The 24,337-nt window shown below is 41.1% G+C and overlaps 1 protein-coding gene across 6 annotated transcripts in view; it reads left to right on the top strand.

Moving 5' to 3' along the window:
- The first annotated feature begins 1,637 nt into the window (after nucleotides 1–1,637).
- The window catches only part of ENOX1 (ecto-NOX disulfide-thiol exchanger 1), a 353,080-nt gene continuing 330,380 nt past the window's right edge, over nucleotides 1,638–24,337 (top strand). For 4 of the 6 annotated variants that reach the window (XM_038138516.1, XM_038138544.1, XM_038138526.1 and 1 more), the window contains exon 1: nucleotides 1,866–1,997. The gene's annotated coding sequence lies outside the window, so the exon portion shown is untranslated. Of the gene's footprint in view, nucleotides 1,766–1,865; nucleotides 1,998–2,884; nucleotides 7,603–24,337 lie in introns of those variants that run through there. The other 2 variants (XM_038138455.1, XM_038138466.1) reach the window with 2 other exon arrangements.

Below are 24,337 nucleotides of genomic sequence, written 5' to 3' on the forward strand. Positions count from 1 at the left end.
TCCTGCTCCTTACCTAAATCAGTGCATTAATTTCCTTATTTTGTCCTCCATGTGTGTCCTTGTGTTTCTCGGTATAATGTGTGTCAGTATTATTTGTTGTCACTTCTCAAACTAAAGCTGTGACACTAACCCTGCCAGCCAAGGGAAAAAAACTACACACAGAGGCAACACAAGCCAGTATTGTTTAAATCAGATGAGCCCAGTGGTGTGGAAATTGCTTCTGTTGCATAAGTGTGCTCACTGGTAGACCCAAACTGATGGGCTGGTAAGCATACATGATTAGCCCAGCACCTGTGGATGTAGTTCCATACTGCTTTGGTGAAAGAAGTACTGTAGAAAATAACAGGCAGGAGATCTTTCTATCAGATTTTCTTCCTACCACTAGAAATCATAGCTGCTGTGTGCAATATTTAATACCTGATGTTAGTTTCCACCTTTCAGCCACAGCCACTTTTCACTTGCCAACTAATCGTCACCTAGAAGTGTTCTGAAACACATTGTAAATGAGCATACAAAGGCTTTCTCTGGCACTAAATCACAACCATCTCTACAGGGGAAAGGACTGCTTACAGCAGCCCTGCATGGTAATTCGGGCCAGGAAAGAAGCAGGTTTTCCCCTTTCAAATAGCAGGAAGACTTGAGATTAGCCAGCACTGTCCTTGGGAGCACAGGTGCAGCTGCAAAAGCCTTCCTTAACTCTCTGCTCAGACGAGGTGTTCAGTGGCCTCTGTGGGAACAGCGTTGGGCTCTGGGGAAGCACTTGTTGCCGCCAGCACCCCGGGGCCCAGCGCCTTGTCCTGGGAAGAGCTGTTCTGCCCCATGGCTTCCCGGATGAAAAGGTGAAGTTAGGTGCTCTTGCCACACTTGGTTGTCTCCTGCCCGAGAGATGAATAAGCAAAAAACCAGACCCTCTAACTAAGAGTGTTCCCTAAAAGGTGCTGGTTCAAAGCCAGGCTAGAGGGTAGGTGGAAGCCTCGTAGATGTCCTCGTAGACTCCTCACGGGAGGATTCCCAAAGAAAGCAACCGATCCCATCAGATGGGGTGCAGCTCATGGAGCTGCACAGGCTGCTGTGCGGGGCACAAGGACCGTTTGAGGTGGGGGAGGCCTCTGGGAAAACTTGCGGCAGGATGCTCAGCTCGGGGCGCCTGCAGCTAGCACTCCCCCGCGGCTCCGCAGGGCCCGCTCCCCGCCGCCCACCCACCGCCGCTTCCCCGCCCCTCCGGCGGAGCGGGCAGCGCTCCCCGCGGCTGCGGCGGGGCTTCACCCCGCTTCGTGCGGCCCCAGCGCCCGCCCCAGGGGCCGCGCCCGGCACCTCCCCGGCGGGGCCGCTGTCCCCGGGACGCCGTGACGGCTGTGCGCTCTCCGCCCTTCTCACCGCCCCTCTCCCCTTTCCTCCTCCTCCTCTTCTTCCTCCTCCTCCTTCGGGAGCCTTGCCTCCCCTGCACACCTGCCTTGCCATTTGTCGGCGGCTTTGCTTGGAGGGGAGAATTTTCCCTCGGTCCCTTGCAGCATCCCTTCCCGGCACACACACACATACACAGACAGACGTACGCGCACACACGCGCTCGCTCCACAGCCGGACAGGCAGAAGCACCGCGCTGCCCGTGCCTCGGCAGCCGCCGCCTCTCCGCATCCCGGCCCCGCGCTCCCCGCCGCCGCGGGGCGTCCTCCGCCTGCTGCAGCGCCGCCGGGCCCGGCAGCCGCCGAAGGGGGGCGGCGGCGGCGGCTCCCGCTGCTCCGCGGCCCCGCACCGGCAGCGCTAGGTAGGTACGGCGGTCCCGCGGCGGCAGCCCGCCCCGGGCAGCTCCCGGCGCTGCGGAGGGACAGGGACGGAGGGAAGGAGGGAGGAGAGGGCCACGGCAGCGGGGCGAGACGCGCTGCCCCAGCCCCGCCGGCGGCGCTCGCCTCGCCCGGCTCCTGCTCCGGCTGTGCTCCCGCGGGGCCCCGCGCCGCCCCCGCCGCTGCCCGGCACCCCCCGGGCACCGGCTCTTCCCGGTGAGTCAGAAAGTTTGCTCTCCTGGGCGCCCGGTGTTTGTTGTTGTTTCGGGTCCGCCTGTTTAGGCTGGGCTTTTATTTTCCGATTCCCGCTAGCGGGCTATTTATTTATTTATTTATCTTTTCTTTCTTTTTTTTTTTTTTTTTTTTCTTTAATTGCAGTCGCTGCTGCAGCGCGGGTAGAACCGCGCTCCCGCGCCCGGCGCTGCCCCCACCTCGCTGGGCAGCCTCCCCCGGGGCACACGCGTGGGCGGGCGGGCAGCGCACCCAGGGCGGCCGGAGCTGCCCTCCTTCCCTCCAAGAGCTGGGTGGCTGCGGCTGCGATGTTGCCGGCAGCCCTCCTGCAGTTGGCAGAACAGTTTTTGGTGGCAGCTCGGGAGGAGACTGTCCCATCCCTATCCTGTTTCTCCTCGTTCCTTGGGAGAGTGTTTTAAAACAGGTTTCAGTGAAGCTGTAGGTGACAGGATCCCGGTGTCACCGAGACCTGGGCTCCGTTTTGTAACTAGCAGTGTTACTGTAGCGGGTTATCAGCTGGGGAGCAGCCGTATTCGACCCTGGTGAGGAGAGGGATTGGCTGTGGGTCATGTCCATCTTGTGCTGCTTTCATCTAATTGCTAGAAGTAGCTCGCTGTTGTTTGGGGTAGAAGAAGCTCGCTTGCGTTTTACTCTTTTGTTCTTTAATTCTAAATGAGGTTTGGTGGGGCTCCTAGTTTCTGATAGGAAACTATCGGAAACTACAGAGGTTGAATAAATCCATCTCTGGGCAGGAGAGGCAAGAAGCTTTCAGGTCCTTCCCATGAGCTGTGTATTTTCTATGTTCTGTGTTGTTACTTCTTCTTTTTTTTTTTTTTTTTTTTCTTATCACTGGGAGTTCTGCTGTAATGTCTCAAAAGCTTTGATTTTTTTTGCAATGAACCTCATTCATTTTTTTCTCAAATGTAAAATGGAGTGATAATATGCATAGGCGTTAATAAGTGAGTTGAAAGGACTTTGAAATAGTGCATGTTGTGCATGGTGTGAAATTGTAGATATACATAAAAGAATGGTAACTACTCTGCAGGTTTTATTTTAAACCTTCTCTATGACTTTGTGGTGAACTCTCTTCATCTGTCTCTCAGCTTTTAAGTCTGATTGTTTTTTGCACTTGAGGTCTCCTATCTTGTTGTGGGAATGCATTGGTAGGCACTCACATTTGGCTGGTTCTCATAATCTTTTATTCACTCATTTTGCAAAGACTTGCCACGGTCTAAAATAAGTGAAACTTGCTATTGTGGCTTTCAATTTTAGATCGCTTTTCCTGCTGCTTTTATTCATTTCTCTATTTGATAATTTATTTATTTATGTTGCAACTGAAGAGGGAGGGGGGGAGTAGGGAATTGTCCCTGACTCTTCTATATGCCCAAAGGTACAAGGCAGAAAAAAAAAAAAAAGATTGTGTAAAGAAATTAAAACACTGAAACAGCCTAGATCTGAATTCCAAGAACAAAAATTACAGTGGCATGTGTGCTTGCCCGCACCAGGCATTCTGCAGCATGTGGTATTTACAGAACTTGCAGTGTACAGTAGCTCTCCAGTAGTAAGAGAACGCTTTGTATCCTTGGAAGTAAGAGAGTCTTTGACAAGTCAGCAAAACTATAGATACAGTCAAGGAATGCTGATACACGTGTGAGTGTGTGCATATATAAATATCACGAGATTGCCTGAGTTTATTTTTCCTCAGTATAGTTTGTCTTCCTCAGCCTGGAATATATACATACTTTCTCCTGAATTTTGTGGCATGTTTTGCTGCTCTTCTCTGTTTGCATGCGTTTTAATGTTAGTCTTAATCTCGCTGTAAAATACAAAATAATCTGGTAATAGATTTAGAAGACTTTATTGCCAGGCAAACCAGGCAATAGATCATGAAATCAGACAATAGTATTTTGTTTCCTAGCAACCCCCTACTGCAAACAGAAAACAAAACCGTGGTGGATGCTTCCACATCATGATAGCTATATGTCGAAATCCCCGAGTAGTAGATACTGAAGTACTAATTGTGCTGGGAGATTCACTCCTATTTGTTTCAGTTGCTTAGTTAATATTTTCCTTTTGTGAGAAAGATTTGCTGGGGTAAATGCAGTTAAATGGTTAAAATTTCACTCTGGTCTCTTAATAATAATGTCTGTTAGAATGAAGGGGGCACAAAATTAGGTAGAATTTTTGCCATTAAGAATGATTTGGAGTTGTCTGTTCATATTGCAGGACTGTTTCTAAATCTGTGCTATTATGGACCCTTGAAAATCAGATATATCATCTCCTGTTTTCAGCATCCAGTATCTTTCTAGATTTTGTGTTGTTAGTCATCCTTTAGCTTTATGCTTTAAAACTATGTTTATTAGAATGTATTGAAAGAAGAATCCTTTGTGGCTCCTAGGAATGGAAAGTAAAATCCTAAGTGCCTCCTTGCCAGGTTTATGTTCTTGGCACTCAGTTCAGCCCTTCCAAGGAATCAGTGCTATCAGTGTGCAGCAGGATTGGGTCCTAAGCCTTCATCTTTCTAAAAGTGCTTTTGATAATGCAGTAGTTCCCTTAGTTAAAGTGCCTGAGCACTGAAATGGCATCTCGACCCTGAATCAATCTGGGATGCACTTTGTGCACTGCCATCTATCTGAAAAAACCCATTAGTGCAAGCTGGAGATCTGACCTGGGATGGGTGCAGGTGTTTGTGCTCTGGAAGCTGCTGGAGATGCTGAGCTGCCGTAGGAAAAGGATCTGAGCAGGCACAGATGTGTAGTTGTATGTACAAGGCAGCAGAGAAATTTCTATGCTTTTGTCTCTCTTTCATAGGAGAAAATGGCAAAAGGGTGTTTGCCGAGTTTTACCTACAAGTCTTCACTATCCAGCAGTATTTACAGACATCACACAGTAAATTGAAACAGAGGTAGTTTTCCTATTGGTTGCATCAGTGATTCTGTGAAAGTGAAAATATTATTCCAGTCTGGGAAACTGTAAAATCACAAGAAAAATTTGCTGTGGGGAAGACAGCAATCTTAGTCAAGTATGCATTATTAAACAGCAGTATTCGCGCTAGGCATGCGAAGGGTGTTCTCTGGGTGACTTAGGGGTTCACAGCATTATTTAAGAGATCCCATGTGCAGTCACAGACAATTTATTTCTATTGCTCATAGGTATTTTCCTGGTTCATCTCAAGCACTGAGGTACAAAAGGGTTACAGTAGATGCCACTTGAATAAAAAGGGTTGAAGTGGAATGGTCGGAGAGTATTATAATTCTGATAAATATCTATGAGCAGCTACTTTCTTCTCTATATTTGAAATCACACATTTTGGTGCCATAGCATGTGTGGATGGTTTAGTTTAGAACATGCTAATTGAATTTTGGAAGGCTTTATGGATTTGGAGGAAGTAGTCATTTTCCAATTTTTCTTCTCCGTTTCTTTCTCAGATGGCACTACTCCCAAAACTTGAATCTTACAATTAGTTAGTCCACAGATGAAGATTGATATGGCTGCCTAATTACAGTCCCTACTTCACCTCTGCCTGTGTTTGCCAGGCAGCAGAATGAGAGAAGGCAAAGAAAACAAAAAGTACAAACATAAAACAACAGTGAGAGACAGGTCATGAAGTATTCTGTGTATAAACAATGGAAGTCATTTGGAAGTGATTTTAAATACTCTCCACAAAACTCCTTTTACACCAACTGCATTTGTTGCTGGTGGTGAATATAAAGCTTTCATCTGCTGTAATGTGGGTTGGCCGCTGATGGAGACAGCCAACCCGTGGCCCAAACCAAAGACCTTCTTCTCCTCGCTAAAGATCATCTTAAGTGGAACAGTGAGTTATGTCCATTCCGTTTAAGGGTGTTTAGGAAACAGGAATTAAGGAATGGACAGCTTTGTTCTCTCTCTTTACTGCATAATGATGGTTGTGGCCAATGAGCTACCAGGGAATGTGCTGCGTATCTTGCTGAGATACACGACCCTTTCAAATTTTTTCACAAGGCTTTCTTTTATTATTATTTTTCAAAGTGAGTACTGAAGTAATGAGAATATAGAGTTACTTTACTGCATGTTTAAACCTATAGGCTTCATGATTACTGTACTGAGGGATAAATACTTAGGTACTTATTTCCTGTCCTTCTTTTAAGAAAGGAACAAAAGCATGATGCCAGTTTTGGACTCCCTTGAGGCTTTTTTTTTAGAATCCTGTTACCTTTAGTCATTGACCTGTCAATTCTTGCCAAATACAGAAAGCAGACCATCCAAGTGGTTACAGAAACTGAGGACTTGGTTCAGCAGAACACTGATTTGCACACCCAACTTCTTTTCTTTTTAAAGTGTGTGCTTCAGCTCATCTCTACTTGCTGAGATCAACTGGATTTAAGAAAGTGGTGGAAGTTAGGCATGTAATTAAATGCTCTGTTGAGTAGGGCAAAATCTTTGAAACTAATGTCTTTGCTTTGTAGTAAACAGAACTTCAGGACAATTCTCCAGGATTGTAGAATGAAGGGAACAAGTAGGGGGAAAAGGCAAGTTCTTGGGGCAAGGGGTATTGAATCAGGAACTTACCGGTGGGTGATAGTGATGCTGGAAGGGATTAAGAATTAATAAATGAGTCTGGAATGGGATTTATTGTTTTATGGGGTTTTTTTATGGTTTCCAGATTTATGTATATCCGGAATGGTTTGTGCTAGAGCTGTCAAGAGAAAGGTACCATTTTGGTGAACAAAGAGGTGGTATTTCCTTTTTATAAGACTCTGTTGTGAACACGTGAAAACTGAATATCATCTTAACAGGAAGGTATTGACAATTTAATGGAGGCTCAAAGAAGAGCAACAAAATACTCATGGGTCTGGAGGAACTAGCCTGAAGGGAAATATTCAAAAATAGACATCTCTAGTCTGGGACTGAATATGGGGAGATGGGTTAACTATGTGTCTGTGTTTGAAATGTATTTTAGTCAAAGCAGTCAGATTTTTTCTTGCCTTATGTGAGAGAATACCTACGACTAAATTGAGAAATTGAGGAAATACATGTTTAAGATGAATTCTGGGCCAAAACTCAGTAATAGGAGAATGTATTGTAGTCTATATTAGTCTGGGTGTGGTGCAAGCCCCCACATGACTCTTCAGATTTTTAAAATTAGAGTAGGGAAATTGTTGGCAGGGTATTGGAGAAGGCAATCCTGCATTTTCAGGGAGGTGAAGTACAAGATCAGCCATCCCCTTTTCATGCTTCTGTTCTGTTCTAGTTTCAGCTGAAGGTTACAGGAAGTCAGATCCCAGGCTAGCCAGCCTTGCCTTGGTTTCCAGTGCTGAGACAGTTGGGTTTTGTGCTTTTATAATGCAGGATTCAGAACAGGGTCACCATGTGGGCTCAGGTTGAGTCATTGATGGGATGGTGAATGTACAAGGATTAGCTACAGTAGATTTTTTAGTAAACAGCTGTGGGTTTTTAATTTGTTTGTTTTTCCTTTTGGAAACGATGAGCATCTCAAGTGGTGTAGAGGGTACAGAGGTGACAGTTTCCTCTTTCTTTACAGTTTCTGCAGCACCTTTTTTATCATTTGAGGACACTTACTGCCATCAGGTGCAATGATGGATAGCAGGTACTGTTCCTTCCTTCCTGTCCCCCCATCACGATGCCCTGATCTCATCACAGCCATCTCCTGTGATCTGGATAGTCAGTGTGCAGTGCAAGTCCTGATGACCACTGCCACCAGTGGTATGTTTTCTGGAAGAGACTGAGAAAGGGGGAGAGGCATAGAGATGATCTTTCCAAGGATGCACTGGTTTAAATGTCTCCGTCATCCATGTAAACTGAGAGAAGACTTAGCCAGGGAACGTTCAGGTTCAAGGTATAATGACGCCTTTCTTGTGGAATGACAGCTTTTCCTGGAATGAAGTTTAATGCACTGGTTTATTGTAATTCATGTTACTCGAAGCAAGCATTCAAAAAAAAATATTGTGCAGACTGATATAATCAGGGAGTGTTTTCCAACAGCCATGCCAATTGCAGAGGAGGAGGTGGATTTCCCTCTGCTGTGCTTTATGGATACCTGAGAGCCAACTGTTTAAACAAGGCCTATTTTGGTAACCATAAGGTAAAAACAAGTGATTCAGAATAACCCTTCTTAGCATGTTAATGATTAAAACAGTAATCCTGCAGCAGTGTCACATACAGGGGAAGGCTGATCCGGGATATCTGGGCTGAGCTGGTTGGTGAGACTGACCTTTGGTTTAAGTACTTGACAGTGCAAGAAAGGAGTGTTTTGAAGTGGTGAAAGACAGGTTTAGGTCTTCGGTGTGCAGTGTAATGTGGAAAAAATTGTCTGTATATTAAAACCCAGTACACTCCCAATACACTCCAGGTGTCTTTGCTTATATGGAAGTCCTCTGGGAGTTAAGCCAGGTTCAGTCCTTGCTGGTGCTTGTCTCTGGGAGCTGGTAGATAGGTTGGTGATGGAGATCTGAGAAGAGGTTCATTTTGAAAGAATAAAATTGAAGGAAGTTTCATTTTTTAGGCAGAACACAAGGATTAAGACTGAGGTTGATTACTAATGCATTGCTTCTGCTAGAGGGACAGTTTTTGGGGGACACAAATTATTCATTTGTGTATGTTAATAACACTCTTCTGTGTAAGTGTGTCTAAGATCAGGCTTGTTGGATGGGATAGTTTAGACTGAAAGGTACTGTGTAAATGTAAGATTATTATCTCCCTTTTTCAGGAAGAAGCTAGGTCAACAGTAATCTTAATTACAACTTGTTTCTGTTAATAGATCTTTATTTTTAGAGTTAAGTTAAATGAGGCTTTAAAGTGCTTTTATACAGGTACTTTTAACGTAGTGTTACCATTTAGCATGTGGGGTTCGGTATACTGGATCTTAACTATACTTGTGGAGGAACAGTTTCTCCATGTCCAGAGTACATAATTCACAACTATTCCAGTGTGGCAGGTTGTCTCTGTGTAGGTTTTAAAGGGACCTGTGCCCTACACACAGTGTAAAAATGCTTCAGGACATAACAGCTCTGCCTGTGGCAGAATACAGTAAAGATTTAATAGTATTTTTAACAATTCTGTTTAGATTTATTCATTCCTTTTAGGAAACATTTTGTCAGGGAAGCAAAGAAGAAATGAAATAGAAGGAGCTGATAAAGGTGTGGGGTGAATTTAGGGAGGTGGATTGCAATAACCAGAATGAGAGCGTGCTCTTAGAACAAGCACTGGTTCTTCTGCCCTTATAAGAAGTATTTCAGCAATGACAAATAAGTTTGTTTCATCTGAAAGCAGCAGATTGCTTCCTAATATTTTGCTGGTCTGACATTCTGTGAAATTGTGTTATATCCTAATTCAGTGGCTGCTCTGTATGTAGAATAAGAGCTTGCTATTTTCTACCAAGAGAAGCATTCCCTCTCCTTCTGCAGTGGTAGAGGTATTTTGGTGTTAGAGGTCCATGGATTAATCTCTTATGATAGATATTGGCACGACTCAGAAGAGAGAGTTGCATTTTCTGAATAAGTGATCTGCTTAGTTTGAGTTTTTCTCAGAGGTGGGACCTTTGCTTAGCAGTGAAATCTGCTGAGATCACAGCACGAGAGGGGTATGGCTACAGACACATCAGAGTGTGGCTGTGGTCCTCTACTGGCAGATAGGGAGCAAACACTGTGGATTTACTAGCTGTAAATGGGTGGTCTGTTCATGCATCCTCATGCTTCCCATGCACAAGCCCTTCTGGCTTCCACTGTCTGCAGGCAGAGCAAAAGTGGAAGTGCTGGTGACAGGCTGTTCCATAAGAAAGCAGATGATTTAAAGAACCTGGAAAGTGCATTTGATTTAGAATCTTCTGTATGTTGTCTTTCCATTAGTTTGCCTAAAATGAGCATCTCTCTGGTTATTTTCTTTTTAACAGGCACCCTTGGCCATTTTTTTGGTTCAAGTTTATTCGTATCTTTGAAGTAAGAGGAAATACTGTTTGTGCTGATGAATCATTTTCTGCAGTGTAATCTCCCGTTTCATATGAACCAGAGAGCCATTACCATTTGTTTCATTGACAGCCTGTGAGGGAACATGCCATTTCACTTCCTAGAGGGACCTGGGTGAAGCTTGAGCCTGGGTGAAGCCTCAGTGTGCTGTTGCCAATCTACTTAGCTACCTAGTTTCTTGCCAGTTCTGTAAGCTTAACACTATTACGTAAAAGCTTGTGAAACTAGGTATGGTGTATTTGTCATTGGTCGAGTTGTTCAATTTTATTTTTTGTGATATGTTTGCTTAACTTCTGTATCATCTTACAGAACAGATGTAATGCATAGTTTATATTGTTTTCTTTACAAAAGAGAAGGGGAGCTGTAAATTCACCCTACAAAGGAAACTATTAACATTTTTTTTAAGTAAAGGAGGCTGGAAAATTGGAATTTCTTTTTCAGTTTCTTGGAAAATACTGAGGGAGATTATATAACTGCATGCAGTCTCTGGGGAAAAGGAAAAGAAGCCTTGCTGATAATGAAAGAACCAAGTAGCTGCTTAATGTAATCCACTCTTCATGGAAAGGGGAGAGAAGGGAGACCTGTGCAGTCAGCCGAGGCTTCATTTATTCAAAGATGGAAGTAGGCAACACATCTGATGGGCAAATTGGTATAAGGCTGGCTTGCTGGTCTGCCACCTGTGGTTACCTTTTCCACATTAACAAAGTTGATTCTGTTCGGTGTAATATACTACAAATAAAATAGAAATTATAAAAGTAATATTTTTTAGGCTCATCACCTGGAATTAAAAGAGTAGTTTGAAGTGAGTCAGTCAACTCACTGTAATCAAACAATTCTTCTATACTTCAAGTATAAATGCTGCATGAGTAGCTAGGCAGAAAGGACTAGTGGTCATCTTGAAATGATGAAGAAAATAAGTTTCTTTTGATTCCCTAGTGTCAGACAGGCTACCCGATGAAACTGAATATTGAATTGAAAGCAGAAGGTTGAATTTGATAATCCTGAAGACGAGATCCATTGCATCATTGAACTACAACTTCGACCTTGGTAGCTTCAAGCTTGATATAACCTTTGCGTCACTGAAGTACAGTGGTGATGATCACTGAAGTCACTGTTCTAGGCTTCAGTGGCACTTCAATGTAATTTTGTTGTAGAGGAATCATTTTGTTATTGGGGGGACAAAGAGCAAGAGCCACTCATGTTTTAAACACGAGGAAAATGAAGACTTCAGAGATGGTGAGAAACCTCCTTTCATGCTAATACAAAATGAGCAGTATAGAGTGAGATGTAAGCCTGTATGTACTGCCCTTTCAAAGACATTTAAATTCACTAGCTCACTGTTAAACCAATGAAGGAAAAGGGCAATGCAAAACTCAAAACCCAAACCTAAATGAAACAGCACTTTTGTTGATGCAAGGTGTTTAGTGAATATGAAAAGTGTTCAGAAAGTGGCTAGAAGCATCCGTGCAAGACAAAATGCAGACCTTTGTAGTGCTCCTAGCCATGTCTCTAAGGGATGTCATGGGATGGCTGTACAACAAGGAGGCATGCTGTAAGTGCCTGAGGAGCAAGTGTAGTAGTGGCAGAAACAAATTGAAATGAGAACTTCTGAGGTAGGTTTGTCCTGATGCTGAGTTCATCTTGGTGAGAGAGAACCATCTGTATGATTAGCAGTTGGCTGGAAACAAAAAAGAGTGTTGATGTTTCCTTCCTTCAGTTACTCGTGGACATCATATGAGAAGGATTTTATTTTCACTTTTCCCTGTACTCTGTGGTCCTCCATAATGCAACTTTGTTCAAACAGAAGTTGAATGTGACTTTTGTAAAGACTTTTTTTACTGCATTGTATAATTCTTTTATATTTTTATATAAATATAAAAATTCCCCAGAGACTCCCCAGAGACTCCCCAGAGAAGTGGAAATCTTAGGAAGGCACATAGTGATGGTTTCAGAAGGATTTTCAGCAGCTACAGCCTTGTGATGCTCCAGTTCAGATGGAAACTTTCTTCATCTAATTTGCAAATAACTGACATCAGATATCTGAGGAAAATATTGATGGAGGGCTCAGTAGCTATGAAAACTGAATTGCAAGTTCAAATGTTTTACATGAAGATGGAGAACAGGAAGAAGTCTGACCTACAAGGAAAAAGTCTGCAATGCCTACAGTGAGTAGAGTAAAAGTAATAGGTTGAATATGTTGCAGGAAATAAAAAATTTAGAAAGTTTTTTCTAGTGGCAAGGGTGCAGAGTGATCCTAGCATGGGTTGGTTGTGTGAACGCTATGGGGCTTTATCAGTTAGGGTTTTTAAGAATTTAATAGATGTAACTGTGTTGCCTGGAATGAATGCAACTGATTCTGTTGCATGGCTGTTTCCAGCTTTTTATTTGTCTGATTCTCATCAAGCCCTACAGTGAGTGGGATAACAGGAAGTGAGACAGTCAGAAGGAGCCTGGTTTCCCAACTTAAGCTGAAATCCAGATGATCAGTCTGTTACCCTTGTTTGTGTCAGAACAGTGGAATATATAGCAGTTGAGTTGTAGGAGACACTGCCAGTTGAACATGGATGTTTCAGGCTTGAAAATTTTCTTCCCTGTCCAGGTAAGTGGGGGGTGTTTTTTCATGTTGCACAGTTAGGCTTGAGGCATTTTGATAAATTCACTTTGTCATTCATGATCCCATGCTAACACAACTTGAGGTTCAGACCTGGCTGATGCAAAAACATCATGAAGCAAGCTTAGCTAGAGAGAAAATTAATCTGTTTTCTAAAAGCTTATGTAGCCATACCCCAAGTTGTTAAGGCACTCCTGAAAATATACTAAAAGAATGGTAGATCTTACTGTCTAGAGACTTACGCCTCAGCTACTGTGTTTTTGTGTGTTTTGAGTTGTATGCTCTCAGTTTTGGACCATGTTGGGGGAATAATCATGTTACAGAATTAGTTTGGTAGTCTGTGGTTTGTGTTTTTAATAGTAAATGCTTTGTGGACTTCTTGCAGTGTTTCCAGTTGCTGTCTTCAATCAGAGGAAGAAAGTTGTCTGAATTCTGGGAAGCATGTGGGGAAAAGACTAAGGGTCCATTAGACCCTAGTTTCTGCTTTTCTCCAGATGTTTACTCCATAACTAGTAGTAGAAGTAGCACGCAGACCAATAAAAATAACATAGTATATTAGAAGTACCAGAATATGAGTTCTTTTGGCAGAGAATGTTGAACTCTCCTAGAAAACAAATTAGTTCCTGTGCATTATGTGTTCATGGAGGCTTACATGAATAATGAATCAAATGTTCTTTTAAGATGTATGGGGCCAGATTCAGATCCCCAGTGATTTAAATTTTGAGTAATTCAGAAGATATTTATGAGTTATACTTCAATAACAGATTACAATCTGGTTCTTATTCTGTAGGATTTTAATAAGGTTATAAAAGGGAAATTCATCTTCATTTTTCAAATGTGTAGCAAGTTACATAATTAATCCAATATTGTCTTCATTCTGGAGGAGGCTGTTTAACTTGAATTTCTTTGTCAAATACCATGCAGACAAGCTCATGTGGTGGTAACATTAACTAATGATAGAGTTATCCAGATATATAGTTCTGTCATTAACTTGAATTGTTTTCAGTAGAGAAAGAACACATTGCTGAAGAGAAGAAAGCATGCTATTTTTGCAGACACTATACAATTAGCTCATATAACCCCTGTGCTGGTCATGCTTTGTGTAAGATCCGGGGTGACCAACTGTAGGTCATCTGTGTGAGAACAAAGACCCTGGGGCTGAGAGACAGTTTATTAAGATAATTCTGTGGGGTGAAGATCAACTGTCACAGCAGTTGCCAATGGAAGCGTGTCTGTATTTATTGAATAAGAGTTGCATAAATAAGAGTTGCTTGAGCTGGGATGTTTTGAATACTAAGCGATGGGCAAAATAACCATATAAGTGGTTGTGGTAGTGGTGAGAGCATGGAGCTGACCTCACCTTGTTTCTGCAGGTTCTCCTTTAGTGGTGATGGCTCTGTGGATTTTCTGAAGCAGGGTTGAGTGCCTGCCATTTTAACCATGGGATGTTTATTATTTTTGTCCTTTATTCATCCACTTTCATTAAAATGAAGGAACTTCTGTCAGTTTTGGCCACTCTTAACCAATGTCACCCAAAGTAAGCAAAGAAAAGGAAGGAGAAACAGATGAAGTTGCAGACAGAGCATCATTTAAGATTCATTCTCAGGATGCAGGGCTAAAAAGTATTTTTCCCAGATGTTTCTCTTTCCAGGTAGAAAAAAAGAAAAATTGAATTGAATTCTTTCATCCATGTCAAAGAGTACAAAACGTGTTGTCACTTGCTGATGCCTCAGTGTATTTGTCACTGGGAAGCCCACAGCAATATGCTTTCTATTTGTTTATGAAAAATGGACATACAATCTGTTTAAAACAAAATAAACTTGTTGCTTTTATCTGTGTAAGCAAAACAAAGCTGCTCTTGTTTGCAGACTACTCTATGACCTTAGCATGTGTGTAATGGCATGTCTGGTGCAGTGTTACTAACCATAGTAAGAGTAGCAAGTCCTTTGTCACAGTGCTTCATGAAGGATTTTCTGTGTATGTTTTTCTACTAAAAATCTTTGATAATCTGTTATTAAATATGAAAGCTTCTTATTTCAGCTTTACAAGAACATCAGATTCTTCTCTCGGAAGCACACAGAAAACTCCGTGCTTAAGATTCAGTTTTGCAAACCCTTCCCCCTTCTTGAAACATTCATATGGAAATACACCATTAACTGTGACATTTCCTAGCAACCTTAACAGCCTAGAAGAAGAGATCCAAACCCCAGGAATACTCAGTTCTCAAGAGCATTTGTACTGTCTTTTGTTAATATTCATTATATTCTAATAAGTGATTTGATAAATTCTTTTGAGGCTCTCTGCTATTTTTTTCTCTCCATTCCAGTAGTTGTTTTGTTGTAACACTGCAATATTCCCACTGGTGCAAAGTGGAACCCAAAGCTTCTTACCATCTCTCCTAGAAAGCCTTCAAAAATCCATTTCATGGTGATTCCTTTGCTAATTTCTCTGCCAGTCCATAATTTAAAAAAAAAATAATTTTAGTGATGAGTAAGTTTTGGACAGCTGATAGAGGAATTATTAGTACTTTATAGCATAATAAATTTCTTGCCGACTCAGTTTAGGGAGAGAAGTCATTCTTTCATATACATGGTGGCAGTAATATGTAGTACCTTGATGGGTTTTCTACCTCTTAATTCTCTTACCTAGTAAAGACTAGTCATCCTTAGAAATCCAGAGCTGATGCTATGGTATGCAGTATCTCAGGTGTCTCAGTGCAGAAAATCATTCAGGCGTTGCTTCAGTTTATTCTTAATCCCACAGGAGCTGAGAGGTTTTGGCAAAAAAATCCTACTGCTTGATGGAGAGAGGACTGAACCCTAAAATAGAATCAAATGAAACTTAATTAGCCAGTGAAATTAATTTCGCTTACTTTTGTTTCAGCTCTGGTTTCTAGAATAATTTTTGGGAAGGAATGTAGAGCTGTGGTTGTTTGTTGGGGTTCATTTGGTTTGTTGTTTGTATGGGCTTCTTTTAGGTGATTGATTTTGGGTTTTCTTGAAATTTTAAGTGGTCCCTTCTGTATGCCTTTTTCTCTATCACTTTTTGTCTTCTTCCATTTTTAAAATCTTCCTTTCTTTTCTTTATGTCTATCTGTCCCATGTTTTTTACCACAACCTCAATTTTTTTTATTTCAGATGTGTTATTTTCTGTTCAATGCACTCTCTTCTCTATTGCTTTCCTTTTATTTGCTCTCTTCATTCTTTTTATGTGCTTTTCCCACTCTTTTATATTTTGAGGCTCTGTCCTAGAGATTCCAATTAATTTGTTTCTACAGGGATAGAATTGTAGACTACTCTAGATTTCCTGTTTTGTATCCTGTGCAAGTGATAGAAATGTGCCCATGTCACATGAAGCAAAGATGGGTGGAGAATGTAGCCCAGCAGTGCTGTATGGCCACACTAAATTTCTTTTGTTCAAAGGCCTAGAAACTGAAGTTTCTCTCTTGAGTTCATGGCTTGGGTAGACTTTCTTGTCACCTTGCTCTCAAAAGTAATTTTCTAATAGCAATCTCTCTTTTGCTCCTTGCATTATATAAGATCAGTAGTATAAGAGGCTACCCACACCTCTTTAAGTGTAAGTTTTGTACAGTTTGTCAGAACGTTCATGTTTTTGCACAAAGAAAGCTTTGCTTTTGTATAGGGATCCTTAATCTGAAGCAGTTGTTCCAAAGAAAGGGAAATTTGTGCCATACAGTATATTTAATTATTTTTTTAGTGGGTAAGTCAATTTGAGAAATGTGGTTATGTTTTATGTTCAAGAAACATTCTCACATGTCTTAAGTATCAAAATTTGAGTGTGAAATAGGTAGTACTATTAGAAAGCTCACTGAGTGGTGAGTCAAAGTAATTAAGGGAAAGTAAATAATCTCTGAGGTTCTCATTCCCTATGAAACTAATTTTGTATCTTATCCTTCATGTATTTAAAAATAGTTCCCTGCTAATTCAGGATGCTTGTGTACTATGTCTGTGAAGAGCACTTCAGTCCCATTGAAGGGATGGCAGATTAGGGAGTTATTTGTAACAGACTATTTTTTTTTTTATTTTAAGAGAGACCTTCATTTGGGCAATCTAAATGAACAGATCTTGCTGGAAAATTAGCTTGATGTACAGTGAGACAGCAGGTGATCAGCCAATCATTTTGTGAGGGTTTATGACAAGGAGACATCTGGGTTTGTCTTTAAAGGGATACAGATGACAGTATTTTCTGGACAAAGATGAGTTTTTCTCCTCAGTCTAGTAAGGCCTTAAATGTTCTGCCATACATGCTTTCCTGTTTTACCTCTACTCTTTGGAATATAGATTATTTTATTCTCTAGACTAATAAAGTGTACCTTGGGAGAGGAATGGGATGTGGTAGAAGGGCTAGACTGCTCTGGAGCTGCAGTTCTGCTGTGCACGAGTCTGACAGTGGTCTGACGGGAGAGTGACAAGATTGCACTGTCAACTCCATCAGTATCTTGAGTAGTTATCTTAAGAGGGCTAATAAATCTCCATGACATGTCTCCAGGTTTCTGTGCTGAAGAAAATGAATATAATTTATTTATTTCTTTGTGCATTCTACTCATGAACTCCTGAGGTCTTCTGTCGCCCAAAGAGGCATAATGCATACGTAGATTTATTTTTTCTTACTCAGGGAGATGCAGGTAGTGAAATGAGGCAGCAAGGCTGAAATAGCAAAGGGGCTCCATTTGTGTGGACAGTGTGCATGAAGCGTGGTGCTGTGCTGAAATGTGTGGAGGGAGCACACAGACTCTCACTCTGGGCATGTAACATAACTGCAAGAATTAGCAAAGTATGCAATATGTGTAGTGCAGCCCCTTGGGCTCTGAACTGCCTGCCTCAGGTGTCGTGAGGAGCTGCTCAGTGTACAGGAACCCTGCAATTACAAGGTTCAGTCATAGCAGAGTTACATGCCTAAAGCAGACAGTGTAGATGTATTCCCTCGCATCAGATGGGGTTGCACGTGTAGCTTATTAAATAAGGATGCTAACCTGTTTGATAGTGAATTTAGAGGACCTGAAGATGGTGCCTTTTTTTTCCAGATCTGCAAGATGAGCTGGTAAAGCTTTTTTTTTTTTTTTTTTCTCTTTTCTAATGTATGTTAACAGAGACTTTCTGGTTAATTAACTGCAAATCCTTGTGCAGACTTAGAAAGACTGGAACTTTAGGCACATGTCCTGCTGTCATCCTCATGCTCTCTGAAATCACTGAGGAGTTAGGTGCAGAAGAAGTTAGTGCTTGGCCAGAGCCCTGCAGATTTGGTGAAAAAAAATAAAACTATCAGTTAGCATTCTTGAGAGCAGGTAAACCTATTCAATGTGAAGGGAATTCTGTGACCTGTTATCTAGAGCAGGAAAGCTACTTTTTATTAATCAATCAAACAAAACGTTGAAAATAATAGAACAAATGACTTGAGGGAGGGAAAAGCGGAGTTAAGGAGTATTAGTAGGCAGTTGGTACTGTTTGTGAAAATAGACTATTCTTAAAGCTTTCATAGGCTTTGTATAGTGTATAGAAAAAAACCTTTCCCTTCTTCTTTTAGAGAGAAGCCATGATTTTATCTCAGTAATTGAAAATAATGTCTGAAGTTGTTCTTAACTACATTTACATGAACCCCTTTTACAATCTGTTGTTATCTTTCAGGGAATTTCTCAATAAATGCTGCTGCCTCTGCTTGGATGGCATGATCCTATATAGAAAACAAGGCCGAGCACATCCTATTCATTACTCAAAGAACAGCATTTCTAGCCTAATTATGGTGCCATTTGGCAGTGATGTTGTAGTTAAAGGTGGTTGTTGGTGTTTCTGTTATAAGTTGTGTGTACTTGAATGACTTCATTCATGCCAGGCAGAAGCCTGACTAGCTATTTACTTACTCATTTTCCTCCCTTCTTTAAAAATCCCTAAGTGAAGAAAAGTTCTGAATTTCTTTGATATCTGTTAATCTGTCAGTCTATTTGTTGCAAAAATGCTATGCTTTTCCTTCATTTCAAAACTTTCCTCTGTTGTGCAACACACATGGTAACTGGTTGGTGACTTGCATCACTCAGCACTGCGAGCTGCTCAAAGAAAGCCATGCCTGTGAAACAGGGGAAAAGAAACACCAGAACATATGGAATTGTCTAAGTTGAGCAATCTGTGCACAGTTATGTCTGCAAGCAGAGATGGTTTCACTTGCCTCAGTTGCTGCAACTGGGCAATATTAATATAATGACTTCTTGCTTCCTAGGGAACATTGCCAAGTTCCTCACAGTTCCATGAACACTGAACCATCCCTCTAGGCATCATTCAAGAGTCAGATCTGTCACACTTGCATTAATGTACATTTACTATTCTGTCATGTCCTGCTGCCTAACGACCAGTGCTAGGTCCAGTTGTGTTTCTATGTTTTTGGAAGAGATGGGGAAAAAAAACCCAACTAGACTCAACTAGCAAATGCTTTTAAGCTGTTCCCTCAAAATAAGCACAGTGAGTTTTACAAAAATACTGGTTAATGTGGGATTTTTTTCAAAGCATCTCCTATTTAGAAGGCTTTTTTTCTTTTTTAATTAGGCCACAGGCCTCATCCAAAGTCTGTTGAACTTAGTGAGTGTTTTCTGAGTGACCTTCTAATGTCTGTTCAAGGCTGTGGAGGCCCCCAAAGTCGTAATGCTGAGAGGTGTAATTGGCCCTATAAATCTCAGTGGGTCATTAATTCTAAATCTCAATAATGTTAAGACCAGGATGCATGTAAATGAAGCAGAGTGATGAGCATAGTAGGAAGATTTATACAAGCATTTTCTTGCTTTGCTTTGCCCAGTAGTAGAAATTGTAGTTTTGGCATGGAAACTTGCTTTCTACCTTATCATCAATTCCCATATATCACCTATGTGGTTTTGGAAATTTATAAATGCGTCTTCTTTGGGGGAGATGGCTGGGCATTTTTTTCTTTGCCTATCAGAAGGTAATAGAACATGACTTGTAAATTTCTGTAAGATGAATATAAGGCCTTCAACTCTAAAAATTTAACTGGATAAAACAAATTTTCCAAATGTTATTTCACAAAGAACACTTGGTCCTGAAAGTCATGGAATCATAGGATGGTTTAGGTTGGAAGGGACCTTAAAGATCATCTAGTTCCAATCCCCCTGGATGCCACTCACTAGACCCAGGTTACTCAGAGCCCCATACAGGCTGGTCTTGAACACTTCCAGGGATGGAACATCCACAGTTTCTGCAGCCTGTTCCAGTGTGTCATCACTGCCATAGTGAAGAGAGAGTTCAAATTTTAAAGCACACATGTGAGTTTTGGTTTGGGATCCTGAAGTGTGCCATGTCTGTACTTGTCACATAGGTACACACACAGAGGGGATGCCCATATCAAAGTGAATTCACCATCTCTGGAAGTACTTTATGAGAATTGCTAATGAAAGCCTTATTGTTACACAATGTGACCAGAAAGGCTTTTCAGTGTGTTCCTTTTGAAAAAGAAAGGGGAAAAACAAGTAAAAGAAAAAAAAAAGTCTTACTTGACTTGGGTCAGTAAGAATGTTTATCTTGTTTTCCCCAGTCAGAAATGATTTTAATATGTCCTTATCTCATGGTATGTGTTGGGGATGGTTGCTGCTATATTAGTGCATAAACAAGAAGTCAAAAAAGAAGATGAATTAATGAAGTGGCGTGGATTTTACCCCTACCTTTTTACTTGCCAGCTGTGTGTCCAATCCATTCTAAAGTCCCCTTTCCACTTTCCCTTGGTATAATTGATCCTCCTTTGCTTCAGTCTGCTGATAGGGATTGTTCAGAAAGATAATCTTTGCACCATTCCTTCAAGGCTAAAAGACCCCAAATGTATCCTAGCATAAACAGAACAGTAGGAGGAAACAGTTAGATAAAAAATATACAAAAACACGCAAAGAATTAAAAAAACCCAAGCTTTTAAAAATGAAACAGGCCATTTATGTGGGAAATTGAGTATTGGTATTTTTATGTAATCTGAGGTGGAAAGGGAATTGTTTGACATTCCATACTGTTCTGAAATAGCATCACATTCAAACTTTCTGAAACCTGTACTTGTCAGCATATCTACCTCTATTTATAATTGAAAAGAGAAATTATGAAAGCGTATTGCTTGGTCTCTGGCCTTTCTGTGCAAAGGCATTTGTATTGCCTTACCAATTCTGAGATTATTAGGGATTATCCTTACAAATGCTGCTCAGGCACTTAGCAGCAGTGGGGGCTCAGGTGGGAGGAAAAGGCAGGGTTTGTGTGTACATGTGCAAGTACTTCTCTCTGTTCTTCAGGCACGAACTTCAGTTTCAATTTCATTTGTAGTCTTGTGGCAAAGCAGTGATTTTGACTGAGACTTTCTTTTCTGTACAGTGGATGCCATCAAGCCTTTTGCTGTATCTGGAATAATTCCATATTTTTATAAATCTATATGTAATCTTGTGTTGGTGCCCCTAACAAACATTAGAATTCATGCACAAAATACTACATGATATACTTAACCTGCCTAAGCTAGAACCTGACCAAAGGGAACTTCAAGGGGACCTGAAATAGATCAACTGATGAGAATTTCTATTTCAGTGAGCATTAGACATTCTTTGGTTCTGTTTTGAAGCAGGAAAAACAAGGTGGGGATCTGGGATAATGAGAAAAGATGTAGCAAGAATTTCTCTGCTGTAGGTGAACCAGAATCTGATTCAGGCCAATCAGGCTGTTCTTTGCAGAGAAGGATCAAACTCAGAATAGCTGTGAAGCTGCTTTAAGCCAAACCTGTACTTCTGGCAGAGCATGAGCCTGCTGTGATTGCAGAAATGGTTGATCTTTGAGAACTGACAGCCAGTGAGGTTACACCAAATATTCCCAAATAAAAGGTTCAAAAATGTTAATTCTACACATCTAACCAGAACAGATTTACAGTTTTCAAGATAGGTTGGACTTAATTTTGTGTGATAACATTTCTTTCTGCCATTTTTTGTGTATTTAAGTTAGAATACAGTCCCAGGTTCTATAATAGATAGCATTTTCCCTGCAAAGAAACTTGTCTGGGGATAGTAGAATAGCAAAACTCTTTTTAGCTTTGCTATTTAGTTTGTGAAATCTTGCTTATTGTCTTTCTGTGTCTGCCACAGATTTCTTTTTTTAAAAAGTTAAAACTATGGTAGCATTAAAGTTAGTGTTGGAAGATGTTCTTCCTCTTTCTATGTTTCAGCTTCCATTTCGGGATAAGTACATTCACAGGATCAACACACTCCTCTGAACTCTCATTACAGTCATGGAAAAGAGATGTATGGTGGAACTTCACTTCTGTGGGCTCTTGTGGTTAAATGATATGAATGGGAGAATTATCCCAGTGGTTGTTATGATCCTGCTCTTATAAAGGTTGTTGCTAATTGCTGTTCATCATTTTGGAGACTGTGTTCAAATATATCTTTGATTATTCATCTTCCATAGATTTGTGTCTAGGGGACTTAAAAGTGACAACAAGAGTACATAATAAAAAAAACCCCATTTGCACATAAGCATTTTCTTAAAAGTGAAGGAAGGAAAGAAGAGGGAAAGTGCTTTTCCTGATTCTTTTTCTGACTTCAGTTCTTTAATTCCTGCCTCAAACCCTCCATTTCTGCTCCTCTACGCCTCTAGTTTTGGTTAAGGAAAATAGGTCCTTTCCTATTTCTTGGTGAAAGCCAAGGAAAGCTCAGTAGCATTCATAACAGCTTTGGGGTTCAGCTATTTTCCTCTGTATGTAGTATAGTACTTATTTTTCTTTATTCTATCAAAAATTTTTGTTGTCAATTTTTAAGTGTTTTGACTGAATGTTCAATGTTCTGTACATGAAAAATGTTGGTGTTCCTTTTTCAAGCTTTTAGAAAAACACATCCAAGGGGACGAAAATGTATAGCTTGTTTCTTCAGAATGCTGCTATATTGTGATAAGAGTATCATTCTGACTAAGGTTTGATTTCTAATCTCATTTGTTTGGCTGCACAAACTTTTATGTCATATAAATAACATGGAGGATTATTTCCCTCAGTGCGGGGAAGTTTTCTTTCTGAAAAAGCTTGATTTTTTTTTTTTTCAGAAACTCCTTGAGCAAGTTGGTTTGGAAATTGTTGTATTTATGTAATCTCGGCATTCTGTTTATGAATTCTGGTTCAGTTGCTTTACCATGGGATGCCTCAAGCAATGCGCGGTTGGAGCCTGGAGCAGGAGTGATAGATGACCATTAGCCTTGATGGTGCCCACCGAAGTGGGAACTGCTGGTGCTGGAGTCTTAGGAGAAGTGTTCAGCCAAATTACTCTGCAGGGAAAGCCGTGGAAGCATTCATTATTTTTCCAGAAGCAGAACAAAATAAGTTTATAAATAAGACCCTGGGGAACTTGCTGAACTCCAGGAAGCTAGGCTGACTTCTTCAGGAAAGCAGTTTGCTTTGCATGACTGTCTGTCCTGGAATGAAGGAAATGTCCCATATGGGTGATAGGGCAACATGATGTGATTCAGTAGAGTCATACTGGGGGGAAAAAATGATCCCAATAATCCTGTTACGTTCTTGTTTCAGTGTACTTTAGGAAAGGGAAGCAGAGAAATACAAGTCTAAGTAAGGTATAAGTGACTGTGTTAGCTCTGAGCTATAAATTCTGTGTGTCCATAAGAACATAGTTAGGAGAGGGTGTGATTAATCTAGCATGTTGTTTTTTGGTGTCTTTGCATTTTCAGATCACATTTCTTTGAAGAAATAAAGGATGGGAGGGCTATCCAAAATGAGTGTGACACATGGTTCAGGTAGAGAGCAAGGACTGCCTAGTACAGGCTGCCTAGGGACACCCTGGATGTGTTGGGACCTGGGTACAGTCATCTGGGAAACTATCCAAACTTTCTGAAAATGTGTGAAAATATACTGTCTAAGTCATATCAATTCCCTTAGGAAAAAAAAAAATGGAATTTTACTTCCAATTGTGTTTTGAATTATACAGATTGGGAATCTATGCTCTTATTAATCATAGAATAGCAGGGGAGAATAAGGATCATCTGGTCCAAGCAACCTTTTATGGCAAAAGCACATTCTAAACAAGATGGTCCAGCACCCTGTCCAGCCAAATATTAGAAGTGTCTAATGTTGGGAAATCTACTACTTCACTGAAGAAATTATTCCTGTGTATGGTTGTTTATGTTGTGAAAAACATTCTTCTTCTATCATATTATCGTCTCCCCAGGAGTGACTCATTACTCCTTGCCTTTTCAATGTGACTTATCGTAAAAGGGATCTCCATCACCTTTGTAGTCACTCTTTAAATACTGGAGCATGGTGAAAAGATCTCCCCTAAGCCTTCTTTCCTCAAGGCTGAACAAAGCCTCCAGGAAGGCTGAGAGAACTGCCTCTCTTTTTGTGCCAGGCTTGCCCCTTGCCTTTCATCACCCTTGTGGCCCATCTCTGGGCCCTCTCCATCCTGTCCACATCTATTTTGCTTAGTGAGGACCAAAACTGAGCACAGTATTCCAGGTGTGGCCTGACAAGCGCTGAGTAGGTTGGGACAATGCTGCTTTTGTCTCTGCTGGGGATGCCCTTGATGATGCATCCTGTTGGCTTCTTTTGCCACAGCAGTCGCATGCTGTTCACTTCTGTTGAGCTGCTTGTCCACCAGAACCCTCAGATCCCTTTCCACAGAGCTGCTCCCCAGCTGGGGAGATCCCAGCCTGTGCTGCACTTCCACTGGTGCAAGTTTTTACATTTGTCTTTGGTGAACTTCATAAGGCTCTTGTTAA

Source organism: Motacilla alba, chromosome 1 (assembly GCF_015832195.1).
Source record: "Motacilla alba alba isolate MOTALB_02 chromosome 1, Motacilla_alba_V1.0_pri, whole genome shotgun sequence".
Taxonomy (NCBI): domain Eukaryota; kingdom Metazoa; phylum Chordata; class Aves; order Passeriformes; family Motacillidae; genus Motacilla; species Motacilla alba.